At 37.7% G+C, this 26,900-nt stretch overlaps 1 protein-coding gene across 3 annotated transcripts in view; it reads right to left on the bottom strand.

Moving 5' to 3' along the window:
- Positions 1-26,900, bottom strand: part of LOC109558654 (potassium voltage-gated channel subfamily KQT member 3-like) — a 146,239-nt gene that overhangs the window by 96,936 nt on the left and 22,403 nt on the right. The window contains exon 4 of one of the 3 annotated variants that reach the window (XR_011566504.1): positions 23,009-25,228. The exons of the other annotated variants lie outside the window; for them this stretch is intronic. The gene's annotated coding sequence lies outside the window, so the exon portion shown is untranslated. Of the gene's footprint in view, positions 1-23,008; positions 25,229-26,900 lie in introns of those variants that run through there. 3 annotated transcript variants of the gene reach the window in all.

Consider the following 26,900-nt stretch of genomic DNA (forward strand, 5'->3'; position numbering starts at 1 on the left):
TTATACAGCAAATTTAATTGGGAATTCAGATGAGACATTTCTGTGCTGATAATGTGATAGTAACAGCGACAACTCTAACTATGGGAATTCAGGCTTTAACTGATTTTGTTGTTCTCCTGGGAAATTCTGTATCTTGTACCTTAACAAAAGGAATCTTGCAATATTGTCAAAACTTAGGTACATTTTAAGCATTTTTTTGGCTTGTTTTTTGCATTGTTGTCTGTTTATTTGGTTTAGGTGGCCCTGAGAAAAGTTCCCTTCTATTCTGGCTCTCTCCTCTTTTAAGTAAAATTGTTGGTTCATGGGAAATAACTATTCTCTAGAGTTGAAGCAGCTGGTGCCTCAATATCCATATTTTTAAGCTGAAATAGCACAGTAAGATCATTGTGGATAGAAAAGAAGGAAATAAATCAGCTTGCAAGATATTATCATTCACTTTACATCATGAAAAACAAATACAGCTGTCATATTCTAACATTCACCATAGATAAATTGAAAATGTATATCATTATTTAACACAGTGAAAAAAGGAAGACTATCTATGATGGTGTGATGTGCAGGATTTTGGTGATGTATCTTATTAAAGCAGGCTAAATTGGCTACTGGTTGGTAAAAGTGCAGTTTATCAAAGTGCTGAATCAGAGACTCAATGTATAGAAAGAAATCTTATCACATTTATGAGTGAACAGCATGTTGGTGTTTATTAATCTCCAGAATAGGTTATAGCATAGGGTGGCATTTTAAAAATATAGAAAGGTATTGAATTAGACTTTTATTTTTGGTTTTCTGAATGTCTCTCATTTCCTTTGGGAAAAGGACTCAATTCCTTTTGAGGCACTACTTCTCCCATTCATATGAGAAGAGTTGTGGTCTTTTTGTGTGATGTGTATTTCTGACTGTAGTGACTGCTCTGGGGGATGGGGAGCCATTACACCATTTCACCCTCTTTCCACAGTAGATGTGATTCAAGCTGGGGGCAATAGGAGTCAGTCAATCACTGTTTTTTTTTTTTTTTTCTAAACTATAGCTGGCAGTCAGTCTGCAATAGGAAAGAATAAGCCCAAAATACAGGAAGAGCAGAGAAGAAAGAAGAATCTTGTCTGTATTTGAATTCTGGTGTCCAGGCTCTAAAATCCCAGAATCTGCTGTGCTAAGGTTTGCTCCTTCATTTCTGTGAGGCCTCACAGTATCTTTGCAATAAACAATCCCCCGCTTTGCTCCCTCACCCTTACTTCTGGAAGTTCAGGTTAAATTTCTATCAATCATTTTCAACCAAAAGAATAAAGGAATCCTAACATTATTATTATTTGTCATCTAGTTTGGAAAGCTCAGCAGTGGCCAGAGGACTGGAAAAGGTCAGTTTTCATTCCAATCCCAAAGAAAGGCAATGCTCAAACCACCATGTGCTCATTTCCCATGAGAGCAAGGGGATGCTCAAAGTTCTTCAAGTTATGCTTCAGCAATATGTGGATGGAGGAACTTCCAGATAATACAAGTTGTGTTTCAAAAAGGCAGGGGAACCAGAGATAAACTGTCAACATTCATGGATCATGGAGAAAGCAAGGCAGTTCCAGAAAAACATCTATTTATGCTTCATTGACTACATTAAAGCCTTTGACTGTGTGAATCACAACAAACTGTGGAAAATTCTTCAAGAGATGGGAATACCAGACCACCTTGCCTGTCTCCTGAGAAACCTTTATGCAGGTCAAGAAGCAACAGTTAGAACTGAACAAGGAACAATTGGTTCCAAACTGGGAAAGGAGTATGACAAGGCTGTATATTGTCACTCTGCTTATTTAACCTATATGTGGGGTACATTATGTGAAATGCCAGGCTGGATGAATCACAAGCTGGAATCAAGATTGCTAGGAGAAATACCAAAACCTCACATATGCACATGATACCACTCTAATGGCAGAAAGTGAAAATGAACTAAAGAGTCTCTTGATGAGGGTGAAAGAGGAGAGTGAAAAAGCTGGCTTGAAATTCAACATTCAAAAAACTTAGATCATGGCAACTGGTCCCATCACTTTATGGCAAATAGAAGGGGAAAAAGTGGAAGCAGTGACAGAGTTTCTTTCCCTGGGCTCCAGAATCACTGGGGATGGTGATTGCAGCCATGAAATTTAAAGACACTTGGTCCTGGAAAGAAAGCTATGATAATCCTAGACAATGTATTTAAAAGCAGAGACATCACTTTACTGACAAAGGTCTGTACAGTCAAAGCTATGATTTTTCTAGTTTAACGGATGTTAAAATTGTATCATAAGGAAGACTGAGAACTGAAGAACTGATGCTTCTGAATTGTGGTGCTGGAGAAATCTCTTGAGAGTCCCTTGGACTGCAAGGAGATCCAACCAGTCCATCCTAAAGGAAATCAGTCCTGAATATTCATTGGAAGGACTGATGCTAAAGCTGAAGCTCCAGTACTTTGGCCACCTGATGGGAAGAGTGGACTTATTGGAAAAGACCCTGACGCTAGGAAAGACTAAAGGCAAAAGGAGAAGGGGGCATCACAATCAGTGATGATTGAATAGCATCACCGGCTCAATGAATGTGAATTTGAGGAAACTCTGAGAAATAGTGGAGGAAAGTGGAGTCTGGTGTGCTGTAGTCCATGGGGTTGCAAAGAGTTGGACACAACTTAGTGACTGCATGACAACAGTAACATTATGTATATGCGTGTGTGTGTGTATACACACACACATACACGTAACAGGTACACATAAAGAATTCATTATATACCTGAATTGCCATTGTAATAACCCAAATGGGGAAAGATGGTGGGACTGGATGTGGATGGTGAGAAAGTGGTCAAATCTTTGGTTTACTCTAAAGGTAAACCAACGGTATTTGTTGATGGATTTGAAGGTGGATTGTGAGAAGGAGAAATGTCAAGGATGATTCCAGAATGGTTGAAAGTAATGGAAGGTTGCAGGTACTATTTCCTGAGACAGGAAAGAGAGTAGAAAGAACAGGTTTTAGAGGAAAGAATGAATTAGTGATTGGATGTGGTGAGTTTTAGAAATTTATTAAATAGCCAAAATAATTTCCCAAAATAAAACCAAGATACTGTCATTAGAGAAAAAAAAAAAGTGTTGAAACGGTCAAATATGAGGACACAGCAGCCATCACTTCTAGCAGTAACTGTCTGGGAAAGGAAATGAGGTTTTCCCGCATTGACATTTTTAGTACACCTAAGCTGCAATCCTAGTAGCGTTTCTTTTCTAATTTCTCCAAATCTGTTCTTCCAACGATTAGGTGTAGAATCTTGCTACAGTTTTCAGAAGCTGACTTTTCTCTTTTGAAGATTGGAACTACTTTTGCATATGTTCTCTTCTACGGAAGTTTTTGAAGTGTTCTGAGGCGTTGTTGTTTAGTCACTAAGTCACATCCGGCTCTTTGTGACCCCATGGACTGTAGCCCCCAGGCGCCTCTGTCCCCCGATTTCCTAGGCAAGACTACTGGAGTGGGGTTACTATTATGATCTTAAAATCTATATGATCTTTTAGGATCTCCTTGCCTGGAGCTTCTCTTTCCCTGAGGTTTCTTTTACCATCTTTTGCATTTTAAACTTACTTACTTGGTCTGTTTAATTTTGAAAGCAATATGTGTGCATTATGGAATATTCATGAAATACATAATGCACAGCAAAAAGAAAATGAAAATCTTACACCTGGAAACAACTGTAAACATTTCAGTGTATTTCCTTCCCATATTATTTCTATGCACATGTACATGTCTGTCTATCTATTTGTCAAAAGTTGAATTACATTGTATCAACACAATATAATTTTTGAAATTATACTGTTTCTGAAACTCACCATTTTCACTAATATAAAGTCATTTTCTTGAGAGATAAAATGAACGCATAATAACAATTAGATAGTTACATGTTCTCTCTGTCATCTCTTAACCTTACATCATCTGCCCTTCATAGAGGCCTTATTGCTTCCTTAGTTGTGCTCCAAATGTATTAAAAAATCAAATTTATTTTTGCATTATTTTTCACACATCTCAGTTCCATCTAGAATTTATCTGCTGCGACAATTTCTAACAGATTTAAGCTACTCTCTTACATTTATTTGTCTCTTATCATATGCTTATGTTTATGTATGTGTACATATGTGTGTGTGTGTATGCGCATGTGTGTGTGTATGCGCATATATGTGCGTAGTTATATACACCCTCTTTGGTAAAGTGCCTGTTCAAGTCCTTTGCCCATTTCTTAATTGTGTTCTTTACTGCTGAGTTATGAGAATTCTTTTTATGTTCTAGATGCAAGTCCTTTGTCAGATATATAATTTAAAAATATTTTCTCTGAGCTTATCTTTTCATTATTTTAACAGTATCTCTCATAGACAATTAAAAATTTAAGTCCAATTCATCAGTTTTAAGTGAATTTTTAACTACGTGTCATGTCTAGGGCCTCTGTATGTAATTGCAGATCATGAAGAATTTCTATTGTTTCCATCTAAAAAGTGTATAGTTCTGCTTTATATTTTTACCTCTTTGATCCATTTTGAATTAACTTTTGTAGTAGGTGTGAGATTCAGATCAAGGGTTTTTTTTTTTTTTTTTTTAAATGAATATCTAATGGTTTCATTTTTTGAAAAGCCTTTCTCTAAGTTGGCTGTCCACCTTTGTTAAAAAAAGTCACTTGCCATATTTGTGTGGCTGTTTCTGTTCTTTATTGTATTTCGCTGACCTCTGTGTTTTTTCCTTTCCCAGTATCAAACAGTATTGGTTACTGTATTTTATTCTAAGTCTTAAAATTGAATAGTATGTTTTGTCATACTTTATTCTTCTTTCTCAAAATTGTTTTGGCTATTCTAGTTCCTTTGTCTTCCATATGAATTTTAGAATTAGATTGTGCATATCCAAGTAAACATTCTGCTGAAATTTTGATCAGAACACTTGTTTCGAATCTATAGGTTGATTTGGGGAGAACTGACATCTTTACTATGTCATGTCTTCCAGTTTAAAAACTTTGAATATCTTGTCGTTATTTTAGACGTTATTTTCTTTTAATTCTTTAATTAGTGTTTTATAGTTTTCATAGTACAGATTCAATATATGTTTTGTTAAATTTATATCTAATTATTTCTCTATTTTGAGATATTTTAAATGGTATTTTAAAATTCTGGTTATAATTTATTGTTCATGTAATTATATAAAACTGATTATATATCATTATATTACCTAGAAATATCTCTATATATTATTAGCCTTGTATCCTATGACTTTGCTAAACTCTTATTAGTTTTAAGAGTTTTTTTTTTTTTTTCTAATGATTCCTTTGGACTTTTCTACATAAGCAGTTATGTCATGTGTGAATAGGATACCAGTCTTTTGCCTTTTTTTCCCATCTGTATACCTTTTGACTCTCTATTTCATTTTTTTTTTCTAATTGCCCTGGCTGGAAGTGATGAAAGTGGATATATTAGTGCTTGCCTTATTATTACCATACTTTGGAAGAAAGTGTTCAGTTTTTCCACCAAGTATTTGTTATATGGTAATAGGGTTTTTATAGACATTCTTTACTAGGTTGAGTTAATTCCTATCTATTCTTAGTTTGGTATGGTCTTTATCAGGATGGATGTTGAATTTTTTTCAAATCCTTTTTCTGCATAAATTGGTATAATGATATGTTTCTAGAGTATTATTATGATGGATTACATGGGTTGATTTTTGAGTATTGAACTAGCTCTACTTTTCTGAGATAAATTCCATTTGGCTACATTTTACTGTGTGTTTTATATATCATTGCAATTGCTTTGAAATTGAGTTGAGTATTTTTGCACTGCTATTTATAAAGAATATTGCTCTATAGTTTTCTTCTCTTGTATTGTCTTTCCTAGTTTTGGTATCAGGGTAATGCTGATTTCATAAACTGAGCTGGGAAATGCTCCCTCTTCTATTTCCTAGAAGAGTTTGTATTGAGTTGGTGGTGTTATTTCTTCTTTACATTTTTGGTGTTATTCACTGATGAAACCATATGGGCCTGGAGATTTTTTTTCTCACAGGGTGTTTCACTGTGAATTCAATTTCTTAAATAGTCAGAGGACTATTTAAGCTGTTATTATGCATAAAAATATTGATAGTATTCCCTCATAATTTCAGTGTCTGGAGAGTTACCTGCTTTCTCATACCTACTATTACCAAACTACTGTTTGTGATGCATCCACTCCTTATATCATTCCTGATAATTTGTGTCACCTTTATTTTGGTCAGTTTTTGTAGATCTATTTTACTGGTCCTTACAAAGAGCCAGGTTTTATTTGAGAATCTTTATTGTTTCTCTGCTCTCAATGTCATTTATGTCTGCTTTTATCTTTCTTATTTGCTTCTGATTATGTTGGGTTTACTTTAATTTCTTTTTTGGTTTATTTAAGTTAGAAGCTTATATTAGTGATTTAAGACCTTTCAAATATAAGCATTGAATGCTATAAATTTCCCTCTAAGCATTGCTTTAGCAGCATCCTTGATTTTTTGATAATATCAATTCATCAAAATATTTTCAAATTTCAACCAAGAATTTCTCTTTGAATCATGAATTACTTAGAAGTGTGTTGTTTAATTTCCAAGTATTTGGGGATTTTTCTCACTGTCTTTTATTAATTTCTAATTTAATTTTGTTATGATCAACAAAATACTTTGCATTATTTTAATTCTTTAACATTGGTTTAGGGCTTTTATTTGTTATTTTGAACATGATATACATTGGCAATATTTCATGTTTAACTGGAAATAACGTATTCTAATTTTGAATGGAGAGTTCTTTAATTGCCAATTAATTCAGTGTGTTAGTGGTATTTTTCAGTTCTTCCAAATGCTTGTTGATTTTCAGTCTAATTCTAACAGTCTCTGAGAAAGACATGTTGAACTTTCCATCTGTAATTGTGGACTTGTTTGTTTTCCTTTCAATTCTGTCCATTTTTATTCTTCATGTATTTTGATTTTGAATCTCTCTTGTTAGATGCATCCGCTTTGTGGTTTGTTATGTCATGGTCAGATCAGATCAGATCAGATCAATCGCTCAGTCGTGTCCGACTCTTTGCGACCCCATGAATCGCAGCACGCCAGGCCTCCCTGTCCATCACCAACTCCTGGAGTTCACTGAGACTCACTTTCATCGAGTCAGTGATGCTATCCAGCCATCTCATCCTCTGTCATCCCCTTCTCCTCCCACCTTCACTCTTTCCCAGCATCCACGTCTTTTTAAATGAGTCAGTTCTTTGCATCAGGTGACCAAAGTATTGGAGTTTCAGCTTTAGCATCATTCCTTCCAAAGAACATCCAGGGCTGATCTTTAGAATGGACTGGTTGGATCTCCTTGCAGTCCAAGGGACTCTCAAGAGTCTTCTCCAGCACCACAGTTCAAAAGCATCAATTCTTTAGCACTCAGCTTTCTTTATAGTCCAACTCTCACACATCCATATGTGACTACTGGAAAAACCATAGCTTTGACTAGATGGCCCTTGTTGGGAAAGTAATGTCTCTGCTTTTTAATATGCTGTCTAGGTTGTTCAAAACTTTTCTTCCAAGGAGCAAGTGTCTTTTAATTTCATGGCTGCAGTCACCATCTGCAGTGATTTTGGAGCCTCCAAAAATAGTCTGTCACTGTTTCCATTGTTTCCCCATCTATTTGCCATGAAGTGATGGGACGTGGTGCCATGATCTTAGTTTTATGAATGTTGAGTTTTAAGTAAACTTTTTCACTTTCTTCTTTCACTTTCATCAAGAAGCTCTTTAGTTCTTCTTCACTTTCTGCCATAAGTGTGGTGTCATCTGCATATCTGAGATTACTGATATTTCTCCTGGGGATTTTAATTCCAGTTTGTGCTTCTTCCAGTCCAGAATTTCTCATGAGGTACTCCACATATAAGTTGAATAAGCAGGGTGATAATATACAGCCTTGATGTACTCCTTTCCCAATTTGGAACAAGTCTGTTCCATGTTCAGTTCTAACTGTTGCTTCTTGACCTGCATACAGATTTCTCAGGAGGCAGGTCAGGTGGTCTGGCATTTCCATCTCTTTAAGAATAATGTATCTTTTGTTTCCATTATTTTACTTTAAATTATTTATAGTGTTATATTTGAAGTTAATTTCTTATAGGTGGCACATAGTTGGACCAGTTTTGAAATTTATTCTGACAATCTCATCTTTTGATCTGTTTGCATCTTTAATATTTAATGTCATTACTGATACATTTGGTTAGAGGTCTCCCTTTTTTTTCTGTTAGCTTTGTCTGTTTTGCATTCCTCTGTTTCCAGTTTCTTTTTTTCTTTTTTTTTTTTTTGTGGTGGAGATTTATTTATACCAAGAGCATGTGATCAGCATAAAACCAATCCAGTTTCCTGCCTTTGTTCGGGTTATTTAAACATTGTTTAAGTAATCCATTTAAAATTTTCTATTATGCTTTTTAATATCTATCTTTGTTTAGATTTATTTTTAATTAATGTTCTAGGCATTATAATATACATATTTAACTTTTTATAATTTATTGAGAATCAATACTTCAAGCAGAGTATATAAACCTTATTACTTTATAAGTGACTTTACCCTACCCCTCCATTCTGAAGGAGATCAGCCCTGGGATTTCTTTGGAAGGAATGATACTAAAGCTGAAACTCCAGTACTTTGGCCACCTCATGCGAAGAGTTGACTCATTGGAAAAGACTCTGATGCTGGGAAAGATTGAAGGCGGGAGGAGAAGGGGACGACAGAGGATGAGATGGCTGGATGGCATCATTGACTTGATGGACGTGAGTCTGAGTGAACTCTGGGAGTTGGTGATGGACAGGGAGGCCTGGCGTGTTGCGATTCATGGGGTCGCAAAGAGTCGGACACGACTGAGCGACTGAACTGAACTGAACTGAACCCTACCCCTTTGTGATATAATTGTCATATATACCTCTTTGTTGAAAATCTATAGATAATGCTTTCTTTCAACTATCAATCATATTTTAAAGAATTTAAGAGGCAAATATTATATTACATTTATCATTTTTTAAAAAAAATTATGATATTGTTTCTTTATAATTAATGTTTCAAATTTCCTCTGATATCACTTCCATTCTGTCTGAATAATTTCCTTTAGCAATTCTTTTACAGCATGTCTACTAGAAATCAATTCTCTTAATTTTTCTTCACTTGAGAATGTCCTTATTTCACCTTCATTCCTAAAAGATGTTTTCATTGGATGTGGAATTCTGGGTTGACAGATCTTTTCTTCCAGAACTTTAAAAATGTTGTTCTATTTCCTTTTGATTGCTATGGTTTTTAAATGAGAAATCCAGAGTCGTTCTAGTTGGAACCACAGATCGCCTGGACAGAGAGGAAAGTTCCTCTTCCTTGGTGTGTAAGGTGCTTGTGGAGTCCTGCTGCAGAAATTGTTACTGCTGGCAGACTTTATTCCTCCTTGAGCTTTAACCAGAAAGCTTCTTCTTGAGATCTCTCTATCTACAACAACGTATATATTTGATTCTTGGCCTGCCTTGAAACCAGGTTGTGAGATTCTGGAGGAAAAAAAGAGATAAACTCTCTACTTCAGGGGTTTATTTAAATCTCTGTTTTCTTCCCAAATCTGCCTACTGCTGTTCACTTTGAAGAGTCCTCAAGTATCTGTTTCATTTATATTGTCCTGGTTTTATTATTGTGCTCAGTGGTAGAGACAGGTTTTGAGAATGCCTATTTCATTTTATTCAGAACTCCCAGTATTCACTTCTTGATGATGATTAGTTAAAGGAATAAGATTTAACTCAACTCTGGCCAATAAGATATGAAATGACTCCTATAGCAGAGCTGGGGTTTGTTGGAGTCTCTTAGTTAAAGTTTATTACTATGGAGAGAGACACACAAGAATCCATGCTTTAGTTTACTTCTGAAAGCTGTTGCATCAAGATGTAACATTTGGGACTGCTACTGCTATTTTGCTACCAGCCTTGGTGATAGTGTGAAAACATGAAAAGACCCTGGGTCTTTGATGACATGACTGAGTAGGCCTCACTTCAGGACTTTCTCTGATGGCTGAGACATACTTTCCTTTAAGGCTGTTTGAGGTTTGGTGTGAGGCTTTTACTTGTTGCCAAAAGTATCTTAAAATATAGTATTATTCTATAATTTGCTCAAAGGTTCTTTTTTTTTTTTTTCAGTCTGAACTTTTCAGAGAGTGGCCTCTGCAATCATCTGTTTTTTAAAATCTCTACTGTCCAATAAAATAGTTATCAGTCATGTGTAGTCATTGGACATGTAAAATGCAACTTTTCTGATTTAAGATACGCTGTAAAGTACAAAATATAAACCAGATTTTGAAAACTTAGTTTTAAAAAAGGAAGACAAAATATCCTGTTAGTTTTTTTTATTACACTTTGAAATGATAATATTTGGAGATATTTTAGTTATAAATATGCTACTAAAATAAATTGAATTTGTTTCTCTTAGCTTTTTAAAATGTGGTTACTAGAAAGTTGAAAATTACATATGTGCCTTGTATTTCCCCTGAACCACACCAAATCCCAGACTCATATATCCAGCTGTGTATTCAATAGTTCCACCTGGAAGTAATAGGCATCACAAACTTAGCATGTCCAAAATACAATTCATAAATTTTTCTTCAAATGTGCTTTTTCTGTAGTTTTTCTCATGTTAGCAAATAAGAACTCAATCCCTCAAGTTGCACGGGTCAAAACTTTAAATTTATCCTTTGTTCCCTGTGTCACATCTCCTGTCTACTGTTTTAACATTCAAAAACTGTTCATCAGACCCACCCACCGTCTTTTATATGTCCTCTTGAATTCATGCTGTCATCACCTTCTGCCTGTATTATTGCAACTGTCTCTATTTGAAACAGAAACAGGAATTGTTCTCTTAAGAGATCAGATTGTGTCTCTCCTCTGTTCACAGTCCTCCAACGGCATACTTTCTCCATCAAGAGGAAATGTTAGAAATCTGGATCCTGCTACCTCTTTGACCTTATCCTCTCCAGCTCTCTCCAATATGCTCCTCACTGCAGTCACATGGACTTCATGCTGATTTTAACTTGTCCAGCGGGCTCTGCAGGGTCTTTACACTTCACGATCCATCTACCTGGAATGCCTCTCTTCTAGACGTTCATACAGCTTGTTCTCTTATTTGTCTCTCTATCTAAAAGTCCGTTAGATTTTACCATCCATCTCTACCGTATCCTGTCTCCCTTATCTGTCTTAGTTTTTCTCCATAGTACTTATTACCATCATACATTGTTTATCTTTTACTCTCACTCTGAATATAAGCTGCACTGGGTCAGGGATTCTGTCTGTGGTATTTACTGCTGAGTTTCCAGCATCTAGAACAGTGCTGGCACATGGAAGGCACACCGTCCATAAATAAGTTGTTTCTCCCTCTCTCATTGAGGATCATCTAGACTGAGTTTGCACAGTTTATCCCTCATTATTTTCTGAATTCTGAATTCTACTTTTATTCCACACTCAAATTAATTTTTGGAGAAAGCAATGGCACCCCACTCCAGGAAAACCCCATGGACGGAGGAGCCTGGTGGGCTGCAGTCCATGAGGTCACGAAGAGTCGGACACGACTGAGCGACTTCACTTTCACTTTCCCTTTCATGCATTGGAGAAGGAAATGGCAACCCACTCCAGTGTTCTTGCCTGGAGAATCCCAGGGATGAGGAGCCTAGTAGGATGCCGTCTACAGGGTCGCACAGAGTCAGACATGACTGAAGCAACTTAGCAGCAGCAGCAAATTAATTTTAAATTAAAAAAGAGAAAAAGGTAATAAATAACATTAGAGTAAGTTTCTCCTACTATTTCATTTTCCTTCTGGGGCTTGAAAATATTAGCAAGTATAATTAATAACCTCATCAACAACTTACTTTTGAAGAAAGTAAGACTTGCTGCAAAATATCCAGGTAGTTAACTTCATCACCAATATCTTCTCCTGACTCTTTGCCAGTTTTATAATCTGTATTAATGGGGACTATTTATTTCTTCCTTCTGGTCTTTTTTTCCTGTATAGGGAGCTGAAGTAAACTATGGGCCTCTCTCTGCTCCATTTACTCACTTTTGCCACTGGGAAGTTTTGGACTGGCGAGGCAAATGGGCGTGTTTGTCTCAACTCTGACCGTACTTCACTTGGGAGTGAGTTTCAGTTTACCTTTGCTCGTCCTTGCTGTAAGCTGATGTAACCCTCCTGAAAACCATCATTGCCTGTAAATACCTGTCCTTATCTTCCCAATTCAGGGCTTACATTAGAAGCACTGATGGGAAAGAAAAATCCTATTAATTGGGGTTTCTTGAAGATTCACAATCTATGTCAAAAGGCATCATCAAATCCCTCTAACTGGCCTTGCCATCTGTGGTATATTTTGATAATGATGATGTAATTTCAATTTTTGATTTCTGGGATATTTTTCTAGTGGTTTCACAGTGTAAGGTATGCATGGCGTTACAGCCCTACCCTGCCTCCCTTCAATTCTTTGTTCACTTATTTTGTTTTACACTAGCGTTTTGGTTTATTATTTGTTTTTGGCTGGGTCTTCGTTGCTGTGCATGGGCTTTTCTGTAGTTGCAGCAAGCGGCGGCTGCTCTTCACTACCGTGTGCGGGCTTCTCGTGGTGCGTCTCTTGCTGTGGAGTATGGATTCTAGGGTGTGTGGGCTTCAGGAGCTGCCGCATGTGGCTTGCAGGCTCCAGAGTGTGGGCTTAGTAGTGTGCCACGCAGGCTTAGTTGCTCAGCATGTGGGAGCTTCCCGGACCAGGGGTCAGACCCGTGTCTCCTGAATTGGTCAGTGAATTCTTAAGCACTGGGCTACCAGGGAAGCCCCTCTTTGTTCATCTAGAATGCATGGTAGTTTCCATCGCTTCACATCATTTTCCAAGCCTTGGTGAGTAGAATGAAGTTCTGTTTATCATCTTATGTTATTAGACTTATTTTACTCATTGTTTACACATTGGTACATAGATATCTGAGACTATGATGTTACTGATCCTTTTCCTAGGGACTTTTTCATGTGACCTATTGGACCTTCACTATTCAAAGGACAGCTTTAGAGGGTATTAGAGGTAGGTTCAGAGAAGGCAATGGCAACCCACTCCAGTACTCTTGCCTGGAAAATCCCACAGCGGAGGAGCCTGGTGGGCTGCAGTCCATGGGGTCGCTAAGAGTCAGACACGACTGAACTACTTCACTTTCACTTTTCACTTGCATGCATTGGAGAAGGAAATGGCAATCCACTCCAGTATTCTTGCCTGGAGAATCCCAGGGACGGGGGAGCCTGGTGGGCAGCCATCTATGGGGTTGCACAGAGTTGGACACGACTGAAACGACTTAGCAGCAGCAGCAGCAGAGGTAGGTTATTCAGTAGAAACGCATTGTGGATTCTATTGTAAATGATGCATTTGACAACACTGCTTCTAAGTCCAGCTCCTAATGGTGGTCTTCTTTTGGCTGTTAATATCTCTTCTTTGAGCTGTTAATTTCCACTGGTCTCTCATAATAGATGAAAGTGATAAATATCCATGGATATGTGAACTAATTGAAGAGCACCTTAATTTTGCTAAACGATGAATTTTCAATAAAATTTACTTTTTTACTAATTATAATTTTTAATATATTTGTTTGACTAACAATGTACCAGAAGTTATTTTAATGATAATTCAACCCAGAAAAAAGGCTGTCATATTTAATGGTTCCATAAAGTTTTTGAAAATTAAAATTATTATTTATATATGTTTTATTGAAGATAATTTGACAGGTTGATCTATAAAAGACTTTCAAGCATAATACTATATTGTATTAAGATCAAATTAATTGGGAATTAATTTGAAAATAAAAATGTAAGTTCAGAGAGAAAAAGAAATATGTAAGATTTCTGACTAGAAACAAGGAAAGCTTGTTCATATATTCTTCAAATTATTATGCTATTTGGATTCATTTGACTCAGATTTAACATGATGGAACAATTTCTATTTTAAAATGTCATTATTTAAAATCTACAACATGTTATATCTTTTGCAACCATTTATACATAAAATGAAATGTTTGGATGTCAACCCAGCAGTGTGAAGGGGTTGTCAGTAATTTAAAAAATTATTTTACAGGGTGCAAGAAAAACTGATGGCCTAGAATAAAAATTGTCAAGTTTTATCTGGGCATTTTTTCCCCAAATCATCCTATTCAATATAAATTCCTCTTGAAGAAGTCAGATGATATGTGGGCCAATACCTCACCGTGTGACATAAATACATTCCTAACTCACCAAATCCATAGTTTAGAAATCAAAAATTAATCTAAATTGATTTTATATCTATATTTAAATTTATATCTATTTAGCTACTCAGTCCCCACATACTACTTTTTTTCCTCCCAACAACCTTCATAGAGAAAAAACTGAAAGCACTCTACCACCTCACAGTCCTATAAAGCCACAAATCCTTAAGTTTTCTCCCCAGTATTTCATAGTCCTTCCAGAAGTCTCTTGTCTCTTCTGTGGGAATTTTCCATTCTCTGACCCTTACGAGAAGCAGCAGGATATTGCTTTCTTTTCAAAAGGTTTGCCTTTACTCATATGGGTGTATCTGTATATCCATACATACGTCAATGGCTTCCATGGTGGCTCAGATGATAAAGAATCTGCCTGCAATGCGAGAGACCTGGATTTGATCCCTGGGTTGGGAAGATCCTCTGGAGGAGGGCATGGCAACTCACTCCATTAAATTGCCTGGACAGAGGAGCCTGGTGGGCTACAGTCCATGGGGTTGCAAAGAGTTGGACACAGCTGAGTGACTATTATACACATGTCAATATATCCTGGCAACCTACTCCAGTGTTCTTGCCTGGAAAATCCCAGGGATGGGGGAGCCTGATGGGCTGTGGTCTATGGGGTCACACAGAGTTGGACAAGACTGAAGTGACTTAACCTTAACCAATATATCCATTTAACCATGTATCTACATGTCAATATACATTCAATATTCAGTATATTTTCTCCACATTTTATGTCCCTTCATGTTGTTGTTCAGTCGGCTAAGTCATTTTTAACTCTTTGCAACCCTGTGGACTGCAGCATGCTACGCTTCCCTGTCCTTCACTGTCTCCTGGAGTTTGCTCAAACTGATGTCCATTGAGCTGGTGATGCCATCCAACCATCTCATCCTCTGTGCCCACTTCTCTTCCTGACCTCCATCTTTCCCAGCATCAGGGTCTTTTCCAATGAGTTGGCTCCTTGCATCAGGTGGCCAAAGGATTGGAGCTTCAGCATCAGTCCTTCCAATGAATATTCAGAGTTGATTTCCTTAGAATTGACTGGTTTGATTTCCTTGCAGTCCAAAGGACTCTTATGAGTCTTCTCCAGCACCACAATTGAAAAGCATCAATTCTTTGGCACTCAGCCTTCTTTATGGTCCAACTCTCACATCCATATACAACTATTGGAAAAACCATATGACTATATGGACTTTTGTCGGCAAAGTGATGTCTCTGCTTTTTAATGCACTGTCTAGGTTGGTCAGAGCGTTTCTTCCAAGGAGCAAGAGTCTTTTTAATTTCATGGCTGCAGTCACTGTCCACAGTGATTTTGGAGCCCAAGGAAATAAAATCTGTCACTGCTTCCACTTTTTACTGTTCTACTTGCCATGAACTGATGGCACTGGATGCCATGATCTTAGTTTTTTGAATGTTGAGTTTTAAGCCATCTTTTTCACTATCTTCTTTCACCCTCATCAAGAAGCTGTTTATGCCCCTTCACAGGAAATTATTTAAAATTTTTTCTATGTATGTAAATTCATACATACACACATACATACATTTAGTTGAGGCACTTTATACAGTTGGGGGCATAATATACATTCGGAGTCCCACCTCGTTATTAACTACAGCAAATTGCAAATTACTGAAACTGTGCAGCTAAGATTGGGACTTGCATTTATGTTCTTTTAACTGAGATCACACATCTGGTCTCAGGGTTTAATGAAGCTCAGGTTTTTGATGTCTTGTTGCAGAAAGTGATAGGTAAGAAGTGGATTTATTTAGAGAGCACAGTCCACAACAGAATGTGGGTCATGTCAGAAGGTGAGTGACACCAGGGTATGGGAGTTGTCAGTTTTTATAGAAGTCAGTCATTTCATAGGCTAACAAGTGGGAAAAGCATTCCAACTATTTGGGGGAAGGGTTGGGGAATTTCCAGGTGTTGGGCCACCACCCACTTGTTGACCTTCTTTGGTCAGCCTTGGAACTGTTTTGGTGGCTGTGAGTGTGTCATTTAGCTTGCAAATGTATGATATGATCATACAGCTCAAGGTCTAGTGGAAGTCTTGCATGCTATCTTGGAGCTGCTGCTGCTGCTGCTAAGTCGCTTCAGTCGTGTCCGACTCTGTGCGACCCCATAGACGGCAGCCCACTAGGCTTCCCTATCCCTGGGATTCTCCAGGCAAGAACACTGGAATGGGTTGCCATTTCCTTCTCCAATGCATGAAAGTGAAAAGTGAAAGTGAAAAGTGAAAGGGAAGTCACTCAGTCGTGTTCGACTCTAGCGACCCCATGGACTGCAGCCTACCAGGCTCTTCCGTCCATGGGATTTTCCAGGTAAGAGTACTGGAGTGGGGTGCCATTGCCTTCTCCATCTTGGAGCTAGTTGGTTTTAACCATGTATTTTGTGTTCTGTGGCTGTGTAACTTTGTAAAGGTTGTGCCCTGCTCCCTTCCCTCCTGTTTCAGTACCATACTGGATTTAACCATGTCCATATGGAGAGGTCTTACAGAATGTGGCCCACTGGAGAAGGGAATGGCAAACCACTTCAGTATTCTTGCCTTGAGAACCCCATGAACAGTACAAAAAGGCAAAATGATAGGATACTGAAAGAGGAACTACCCAGGTCAGTAGGTGCCCAATATGCTACTGAAGATCAGTGGAGAAATAACTCCAGAAAGAATGAAGGGATGGAGCCAAAGCAAAAACAATACCCAGTTGTGGATGTGACTGGTGGTAGAAGCAAGGTCCGATGCTGTAAAGAGCAATATTGCATAAGAACCTGGAATGTTAGGTCCATGAATCAAGGCAAATTGGAAGTGGTCAAACAGGAGATGGCAAGAGTGAATGTCGACATTCTAGGAATCGGCGAACTAAAATGGACTGGAATGGGTGAATTTAACTCAGATGACTATTATATCTACTATTGCCGTCAGGAATCCCTTAGAAGAAACAGAGTAGCCATCATGGTCAACAAAAGAGTCCGAAATGCAGTACTTGGATGCAATCTCAAAAATGACAGAATGATCTCTGTTCATTTCCAAGGCAAATCATTCAATATCACAGTAATCCAAGTCTATGCCCTAACCAGTAATGATGAAGAAGCTGAAGTTGAATGGTTCAATGAAGACCTACAAGACCTTTTAGAACTAACACCCAAAAAAGATGTCCTTTTCATTATAGGGGACTGGAATGCAAAAGTAGGAAGTCAAGAAACACCTGGAGTAACAGGCAAATTAGGCTTTGGAATACAGAATGAAGCAGGGCAAAGGCTAATAGAGTTTTGCCAAGAGAATGCACTGGTCCTAGCAAACATCCTCTTCCAACAACGCAAGAGAAGACTCTACACATGGACATTACCAGATGGTCAACACAAAAATCAGATTGATTATATTCTTTGCAGTCAAAGAAGGAGAAGCTCTATACAGTCAACAAAAACAAGGGAGCTGACTGTGGCTCAGATCATGAACTCCTTATTGCCAAATTCAGACTTAAATTGAAGATGGTAGGGAAAACCACTAGACCATTCAGGTATGACCTAAATCAAATCCCTTATGATTATACAGTGGAAGTGAGAAATAGATTTAAGGGCCTAGATCTGATAGATAGAGTGCCTGATGAACTATGGACGGGGGTTCATGACATTGTACAGGAGACAGGGATCAAGACCATCCCCATGGAAAAGAAATGCAAAAAAGCAAAATGGCTGTCTGGGGAGGCCTTACAAATAGCTATGGAAAAAGAGAAGTGAAAAGCAAAGCAGAAAAGGAAAGATCTAAGCATCTGAATGCAGAGTTCCAAAGAATAGCAAGAAGAGATAAGAAAGCCTTCCTCAGTGATCAATGCAAAGAAATAGAGGAAAACAACAGAATAGGAAAGACTGGAGATCTCGTCAAGAAAATTAGAGATACCAAGGGAACATTTCATGCAAAGATGGGCTCGATAAAGGACAGAAATGGTATGGACCTAACAGAAGCAGAAGATATTAAGAAGAGGTGGCAAGAATACACAGAAGAACTGTACAAAAAAGATCTTCACGACCAAGATAATCACGATGGTGTGATCACTCACCTAGAGCCAGACATTCTGGAATGTGAAGTCAAGTGGGTCTTAGAAAGCATCACTACGAACAAAGCTAGTGGAGGTGATGGAATTCCAGTTGAGCTATTTCAAATCCTGAAAGATGATGCTGTGAAAGTGCTGCACTTAATATGCCAGCACATTTGGAAAACTCAGCAGTGGCCACAGGACTGGAAAAGGTCAGTTTTCATTCCAATCCCAAAGAAAGGCAATGCCAAAGAATGCTCAAACTACCGCACAATTGCACTCATCTCACACGCTAGTAAAGTAATGCTCAAAATTCTCCAAGCCAGGCTTCAGCAGTATGTGAACCGTGAACTTCCAGATGTTCAAGCTGGTTTTAGAAAAGGCAGAGGAACTAGAGATCAAATTTCCAACGTCCACTGGATCATCGAAAAAGCAAGAGAGTTCCAGAAAAACATCTATTTCTGCTTTATTGACTATGCCAAAGTCTTTGTGTGGATCACAATAAACTGTGGAAAATTCTGAAAGACATGGAAATACCAGACCACCTGACCTGCCTCTTGAGAAATTTGTATGCAGGTCAGGAAGCAACAGTTAGAACTGGACATGGAACAACTGACTGGTTCCAAATAGGAAAAGGAGTATGTCAAGGCTGTATATTGTCACCATGCTTATTTAACTTCTATGCAGAGTACATCATGAGAAATGCTGTGCTGGAAGAAGCAGAAGCTGGAATCAAGATTGCCAGGAGAAGTATCAATAACCTCAGATATGCAGATGACACCACCCTTATGGCAGAAAGTAAAGAGGAACTAAAAAGCCTCTTGATGAAGGTGAAAGTGGAGAGTGAAAAAATTGGCTTAAATCTCAACATTCAGAAAAAGAAGATCATGGCATCCGGTCCCATCACTTCCTGGGAAATAGATGGGGATACAGTGGAAACAGTGTCAGACTTTATTTTTTTGGGCTCCAAAATCACTACAGATGGTGACTGCAGCCATGAAATTAAAAGACACTTACTCCTTGGAAGGAAAGTTATAACCAACTTAGATAGCATATTCAAAAGCAGAGACATCACTTTGCCAACAAAGGTCTGTCTAGTCAAGGCTATGGTTTTTCCAGTGGTCACATATAGATGTGAAAGTTGGACTGTGAAGAAGGCTGAGCGCCGAAGAATTGATGCTTTTGAACTGTGGTGTTGGAGAAGACTCATGAGAGTCCCTTGGACTGTAAGGAGATCCAACCAGTCCATTCTATAGGAGATCAGCCCTGGGTGTTCTTTGGAAGGAATGATGCTAAAGCTGAAACTCCAGTACTTTGGCCACCTCATGTGAAGAGTTGACTCATTGGAAAAGACTCTGATGCTGGGAGGGATTGGGGGCAGGTGGAGAAGGGGACAACAGAGGATGAGATGGCTGGATGGCATCACCGAGTTGATGGATGTGAGTTTGAGTGAACTCTGGGAGTTGGTGATGGACAGGGAGACCTGGCGTGCTGCGATTCATGGGGTCGCAAAAAGTCAGACACGGCTGAGTGACTGAACTGAATTGAACTGATATTGTGGTCATGCAAGAGATTTTCAGTGATTAGTGTCAGTTACAATGTCACAAAGACAATTCTTGTGAATACATCTTCTTGCCCATATTTGATTATTTCTCAAGGATTGATTCCTAGAGGTGGGATTATTTGCTCAAAGACTACATACTTTAACTTTTAATGGATGTTGTACTCCCCAAACTGTGCTGTTTTACATTCAGATAACAATGGGAAAAATATGTTTCTTTATATTTTCATAAAAATGAATATAATCAATTTTTATAATATTTTGCCAATCAGATTGCTAAAGAATGATTTCTTGTGGAAATTTTAATTTACATTTCTCTGACTTCTGCTACATTACTCTATGAAAAGTGACATGCACTTAATTTGAGGTCTGGCGATGCTAACTTCTATTCTTTCTCCCCCTAGGCCATATTTATCTGCTCAGTATTATTTGAATTTGGTTTTTGATTCCCCTCTGACTCCTAAAAAATGTATTTTTCAGTTTCCTTTTTTGGATATTTTCCTCTTTTCTATTTTTGTCTTCATCTTTCTTGATAAACTATGCAGAGAGGTCTTCCTCAATCCTGCTTGGTTTCACCTCAAGCAGCTGACTTGCTTAACATAGATAGCTGGATAGTGCTTCTGGCAACAACACAAACCTAGGACACCCTCTGAAAGGCCAGAGGAATAATCATCTCACCTTCTATTTACATTCCTCCTGCTTTTGGTTAGTTTCTCACACTTTTGTTATTAAGTGTTAGAAAAGTTATTTTCTTCTTTATATTAAGGTGGTGTTTTTGAAACTTTTCCACTAAATTGCCTTTATAAGCAGAGAGGAGTGAACTTGAAAATAATGATTTGTTTTCTTATTCCAAGCCACTGAGTAAAATTGAAGGTACAGGGAAATTTGCCATTTGATTTTCTGTTCTTTTACTCTATGACAAAAATATCTTGGTTCAGAAGCATTGTATTAAATTGGATGATCAAGATCATGATTAATTCAATCCAATTTTACATGAATATATGTATTGCATGTGTTAGTCGTCCAGTTCTGACTCTTTGTGACCCCATGGACTGTAGCCCGCCAGGCTCCTCTGTTCATGCAATTTCCCAGGCAAGATTCCTAAAGTGGGTTGTCATTTCCTACTCCAAGTGATCTTCCTGTCAGGAGAGTGTGTAATTTCCTCGGTTCTGTCTCGCCGCAGCAAAGGTTTGAAACGGTGGACAGTGTTACAGTTCAGTTACAGCTTAGAGTTTTATTCAGCAAGCAAAGGGTAGGCGGATCCCAAAGGAGAGGTCCCAATCAGTCTTGGCTTCCTTCTTTTATACATTTGTCTCCTCCCCACCTTGAGCCTGCCCTATGCAAATTGGGCTGGCCAAGAAGGTGGCGTGTTTGTTTCATCTGAAGTTCTCACTCCAGTCCTTGGCTTTTCTTTTGTTCCATTTTTGCAGGCTTTTCTCTTTCTTTGTCTTTTAGACACCACCATTTTGGACTCCTTTTTCCTATTCTAACTATCTAACATTCCCAACACAGGGATTGAACCCAGGTCTCCTGCATTGCAGGCAGATTCTTTACTGTCTGAACCACCAGTGAAACATTTTATTCAGTAATTATATAAGATCTGGAGAAGGCAATGGCAACCCAATCCAGTACTCTTGCCTGGAAAATCCCGTGGATGGAGGTGCCTGGTGGGCTGCAGTCCATGGGGTCGCTAGGAGTCGGACACGACTGAGCGACTTCACTTTCACTTTTCACTTTCATGCATTGGAGAAGGAAATGACAACCTACTCCAGTGTTCTTGCCTGGAGAATCCCAGGGACAGGGGAGCCTGGTGGGCTGCCATCTATGGGGTTGCACAGAGTCGGACATGACTGAAGCGACTTAGCAGCAGCAGCAGCAGCAGCATATAAGATCTAGGGAAAAATTTGACTTTTGCCCTAGTATATCCCCAGAAAGAGTTTCAGGGATCTCCAGTGGTCTTGAGAACCATTAATCTAGAACAATGGCTCTCCCTCTGCCTGGAGATCATTTGGTTACTCTCAGCCTCAGCCCAAGATTTTGATTCAGTTAGTTTAATGTAGGCCTGGCCATTGGTATTTTATCAACACTCCCCTGGTGGTTTTAGCATGCAGCCAGAGTTCAAGATAAGTGCTGTAGAACATAGCATGGTGTCTTCTGCATTGTAGACACTCACAATCTATTTGGAGATTATACTGAGAAACTTGCAAGCACAGCAATATTTAAAAGGCATGTAAATTACATAATACAATATTAGGACATATTGTATAGTCCAGGATTATTTTGCGTGAAGAATGAGCCAGAGAAATTTTAGTCTTTCTTGAATTGCAGATACCAGAATTGTGTTTTGAAACATCATTTTTGTTAGGTGAAAACCACTGGTATTCATCTATCTATGCATGTTTGTATATGTAAAACAAATAGAACTGAATATTTAAATTAATGAGTGAAATGCTGTTTGTATGCATTTTCACATTGCTTACATTAAAAAATGAATCAATATTAAAAGATGCTTTTCCTAAGTCGTTGCAGAACTCCCTCTGACTTCTCCTGAGACCACTGTTTCAGAGGATAAGTCCCTGGAAATAGACTATGAAGGAAGAAGAGAGAGGGCAAAAGGTAGCTTTAGAATTTACTAGTTGTATAGTTTTTCTCTAACTCTTCAAGTATGAGAGGGAGTGGAATTGTTATTGGGTTCTCCTTTGGTCACTTCTCCTTGTAAGATCTGTTGTGTTGTGGGTATTTCAAGAGTAAAGAGAGATGCAGGGATGGAATTCTTGATAAGAGCATGATCAAAATAGAAATTCTCATAGTTAATACTTTAACCTTGGTCTATGTAAAATATGAATATGTTGCTAAGAAATTAAGCAGTTTATATATTTGGAGCCCTCACTCATAGATATTCATATTCTAATTTATTACATTGATGGTAATTCCTTGGGTTTTAAAATAAAACACTGAATTACTAATAAGTTCAATGTAAATAAGTTTAATATTAATGGAGACAGAGGGAGTTGAGTTCTGTCTTTATTATTATTTTTAAATCAAAAGATAATTAGACTGTATTATAAGCCTAAACATAAAAGATAAACTATAAAACCTCTAGATAAAATCATAAGAGAAAATCGTAGCCATCAGATGTGCAAAAATTTCATAGGTAAAACATTAAAAGCACCAATCATAAGATTTTTAAAATGATAAAGTTGATCTTATTAGAATAGAAACTTCTGATCTCCAAAAGACATTTTTGAGTAAAATGAAAAAATAAGCCATGGATTTAGAGGTAATGTTTACAATACGTCTACCTGACAAAGGTTTTTATCCAGAATTCATAAGCTCGATAAGACAAACAATCCAGTTAAAAAATGAGCAAAAGGTTTAAGTAGACATTGCACAAGAGAAGTTACATGAAGGTTAATAAGGACATGAAAAGATTTCAACACTACATGTTATCAGGGAAATGCAGCTTAGAACCACATGTTTATATGGCTATATACCCTCTGCAAGGACTAAAGTTAAAAAGACTAAGCAAGTGTTAGTAAGAATATGGAATGACTGGAACTCTCATATGTTGTTGGTAGGAATGGGAAGTAGTCTCACACATCCTTATAAAGTGAAATATATACCTATCGCTTGATCCTAGGAACCATTCCACTCCTAGGTATTTACCCAAGAGAAATAAAATCATATGACCGTATAAAAAGACTTATCTGTGAATATCCACAGTGGTTTTATTTGTAATAATTGAAAACAGAAAGCAATGCAAATGTCCATCAACAGGTGAGTGGATAAACTATCTATCTGTAATAGAGTAAAAATAACTACCAATATACACAACTGCATAGATAAATATAAAAAAAAAACCAGCATGCTGGGTTAAATTAGCCAGATACAAAAGAATACACACTTTATGCTTTTATTTAAGTAACATTTTAGAATAGACAAAATTAATCTATAGGGATGGAAAGTAAAATGATGATTTTCTGAGACTAAGAGCTGGAGAAAAAGGCCAAGGAAACTTGGGATGATGGAAATATTTTATGACTGAGTTGTGATGGTTATACAGGATTAAATTTATTTTTCAACATGTATCAAACTTACAATGAGTGCTTTTTGTATTTTGCATATAAATATGGATCAATTTTAGAAAACACATTAGTATACATAATAAATCTTACAGAAGTTCAAAGATGAAAGAGATCATTAGGGGCTGGCAGTTTAGAATGTAGAAATATCAGGTCTGGCAAAACTCCATGAAATGCAGCTGAAGATGGCAGGAAGATTACACTGGTCTGGGAGTCAGATAATCTAGCTTTGGGGTTGCTTCCTTTCATGTAAATTTTGTTCTTATGGATTGTAAGGGGCGGAAAGATGTTTCTCTGTTATGATAAAGGTCAGAGAGTAATTTGGAACTGGATAAAATGAGAATTCATTGTCATTTTATGGTCATGGTCAGAAGGCAACTGAAAAATTTTTTCTAATAAGTTGCAAACAGACTCTTAGAGGATAACTCAAAAAAATGTGTGACACTAAGCTGCTTTGAAAAGGTATCAGAGGCTTCTCAGTCTAAGAAAGACTTTAGAATGGATCTGAAGATTTCTTTCCTTTTAGCCAGAGAAAAGGCCAGAGATAGTTTAAAAGATTAATGTTAAAGCTAAAAATGTTTGCTGCTGTTTTTATTTCTTTTGCTTTTGCCCCAAATGGTTTGTGACTCTTTAAAATAAGTTACAGATTTAAAATTGTTTGATTTTTATTGCATACTTCCCTTTCTGAAACAAGATTGCTCAAATAATCTGTTCTTCATAGGAAAGCCTCTCTCTCTCTCATAATTTTTTTTAACTTTTTATTTTGAGATAATTGACACTCGCATGCAGTTATACAGAAACAATGCAGAAAATTCCTGTATACCCATCGCCCAGTTTTCCCCAATATTAACATCTTAGTTCAGTTCAGTTCAGTCCTTCAGTCATGTCTGACTTCTTGCGACCCCATGGACTGCAGCACGCTAGACCTCCCTGTCCATCACCAACTCCCAGAGTTTACTCAAACCCATGTCCATTGAGTCGGTGATGCCATCCAGCCATCTCATCCTCTGTCGTCCCCTTCTCCTCCTGCCTTCAATCTTTCCCAGCATCAGTCTTTTCAAATGAGTCAGTTCTTCACATCAGGTGGCCAAAGTATTGGAATTTCAGCTTCAGCATCAGTCCTTCCCATGAATATACAGGACTGATCTTTAGGATGGACTGGTTGGATCTGTTTGCAGTCCAAGGGACTCTCAAGAGTCTTCTCCAACACCACAGTTCAAAAGCATCAATTCTTCTTACATCTTAGACAACCACATCTTACATCTTAGATAACCACAATGTAGTAGAACTAGAATTGGAGAATTGACAATGAATCAATCAACCTTATTCTGACTTTACCAGTTTTAAAATCCAGTGAGTGTGTGTGTATGTGTGTGTTTAATTCTATATGATTTCATTACATGTGTAGATTCGTGTGGCCACCACCTATCAAGATATAAAACAGTCTGATCACCACAAAGATCCCTCATGTTCTCATATGGCTGTGCCTATTCCCTTCCTGCTTGCCATTTCCCTTGCATGTAACTCGTGGAAACCATGAATCAGTTCTTCACTTATATACTTTTGTCATTTAATATATGTTTCAGAAATGAAATCATATGCAGCATGAGACTATGCAGCCTCTTGGGATTAACTTCTTTCACACAGCATAATACCATGTAGATTCATCTGAATTGTTGTGTATGTCAATAGTACATTTAAAAAAAAATTCCCATTCCCATGGGATGGATATACAATTTATTCACTACTGTAAGATATTGGATTGTTTTCAATGTTTGGCTACTATGAATAACTCTGTTTTGAACACTCATATACAAGTTTTTACATAAACATAAATTTCCACTTCTCTGGGATCAATGCTGGAAAATAGAATTTCTGTGTTGTATGGGAACTGCGTGTTTAGTTTTAAAAAAACTTGCCAATAACCCTGTGTACGAGACAGCAAAAGAGACACTGATGTATAGAACAGTCTTATGGACTCTGTGGGAGAGGGAGAGGGTGGGAAGATTTGGGAGAATGGCATTGAAACATGTAAAATATCATGTATGAAACGAGTTGCCAGTCCAGGTTCGATGCACGATACTGGATGCTTGGGGCTAGTGCACTGGGATGACCCAGAGGGATGGTATGGGGTGGGAGGAGGGAGGAGGGTTCAGGATGGGGAACATATGTATACCTGTGGCGGATTCATTTTGTTATTTGGCAAAACTAATACAATTATGTAAAATTTAAAAATAAAATTTAAAAATTAAAAAAAAAACAAAAACCAAAAAAAAAAAAAAACTTGCCAAAATATTTTCCAGTACAACAGAAACTATTTCTCTATATCCTTGTCAGCATTTGGTGTTGTTGCATCTTTAAAAATTTTAGCCATTCTGATAAATATGTACCGGCAACTAATTGTGGTTTAATTCACATTTCCCTAATGGAATTGCATTGAGCCTACATATCAACTTGGGGAGAACTGACATCTTTACTATGTTGAGTTTTCCAATCTATGAACATGGTGAAAGTGAAAGTGAAGGCCACTCAGTTGAGTCTGACTCTTTGAGATCCACGGACTGTATAGAATACTGGAGTGGGTAGCCTTTCCCTTCTCCAGGAGATCTTCCCAACCCGGGGATCGAACCCAGGTCTCTCGCACTGCAGGCAGATTCTTTACCAGCTGAGCCACAAGGGAAGCCCAAGAATACTGAAGTGGGTGGCCTATCCCTTCTCCAGTAGATCTTTCCAACTCAGGAATAGAACCAGGGTCTCCCGCATTGTAGGAGATTTTTTTACCAACTGAGCTATAAGGGAAGCCCATGAACATGATATGTCTATTTAGGTCATCCCTCACTTCTTTCACTAGCATTTGTAAATAGCTAATAGCAAGCAAATAGTGTGCATATATTGTAGAGTTTCTACCTATGTATTTCACTTTCTTTGAAATGATTATAAATGTATTTTAATTTTGGTGT

Source organism: Bos indicus, chromosome 5 (assembly GCF_029378745.1).
Source record: "Bos indicus isolate NIAB-ARS_2022 breed Sahiwal x Tharparkar chromosome 5, NIAB-ARS_B.indTharparkar_mat_pri_1.0, whole genome shotgun sequence".
Taxonomy (NCBI): Eukaryota; Metazoa; Chordata; class Mammalia; order Artiodactyla; family Bovidae; genus Bos; species Bos indicus.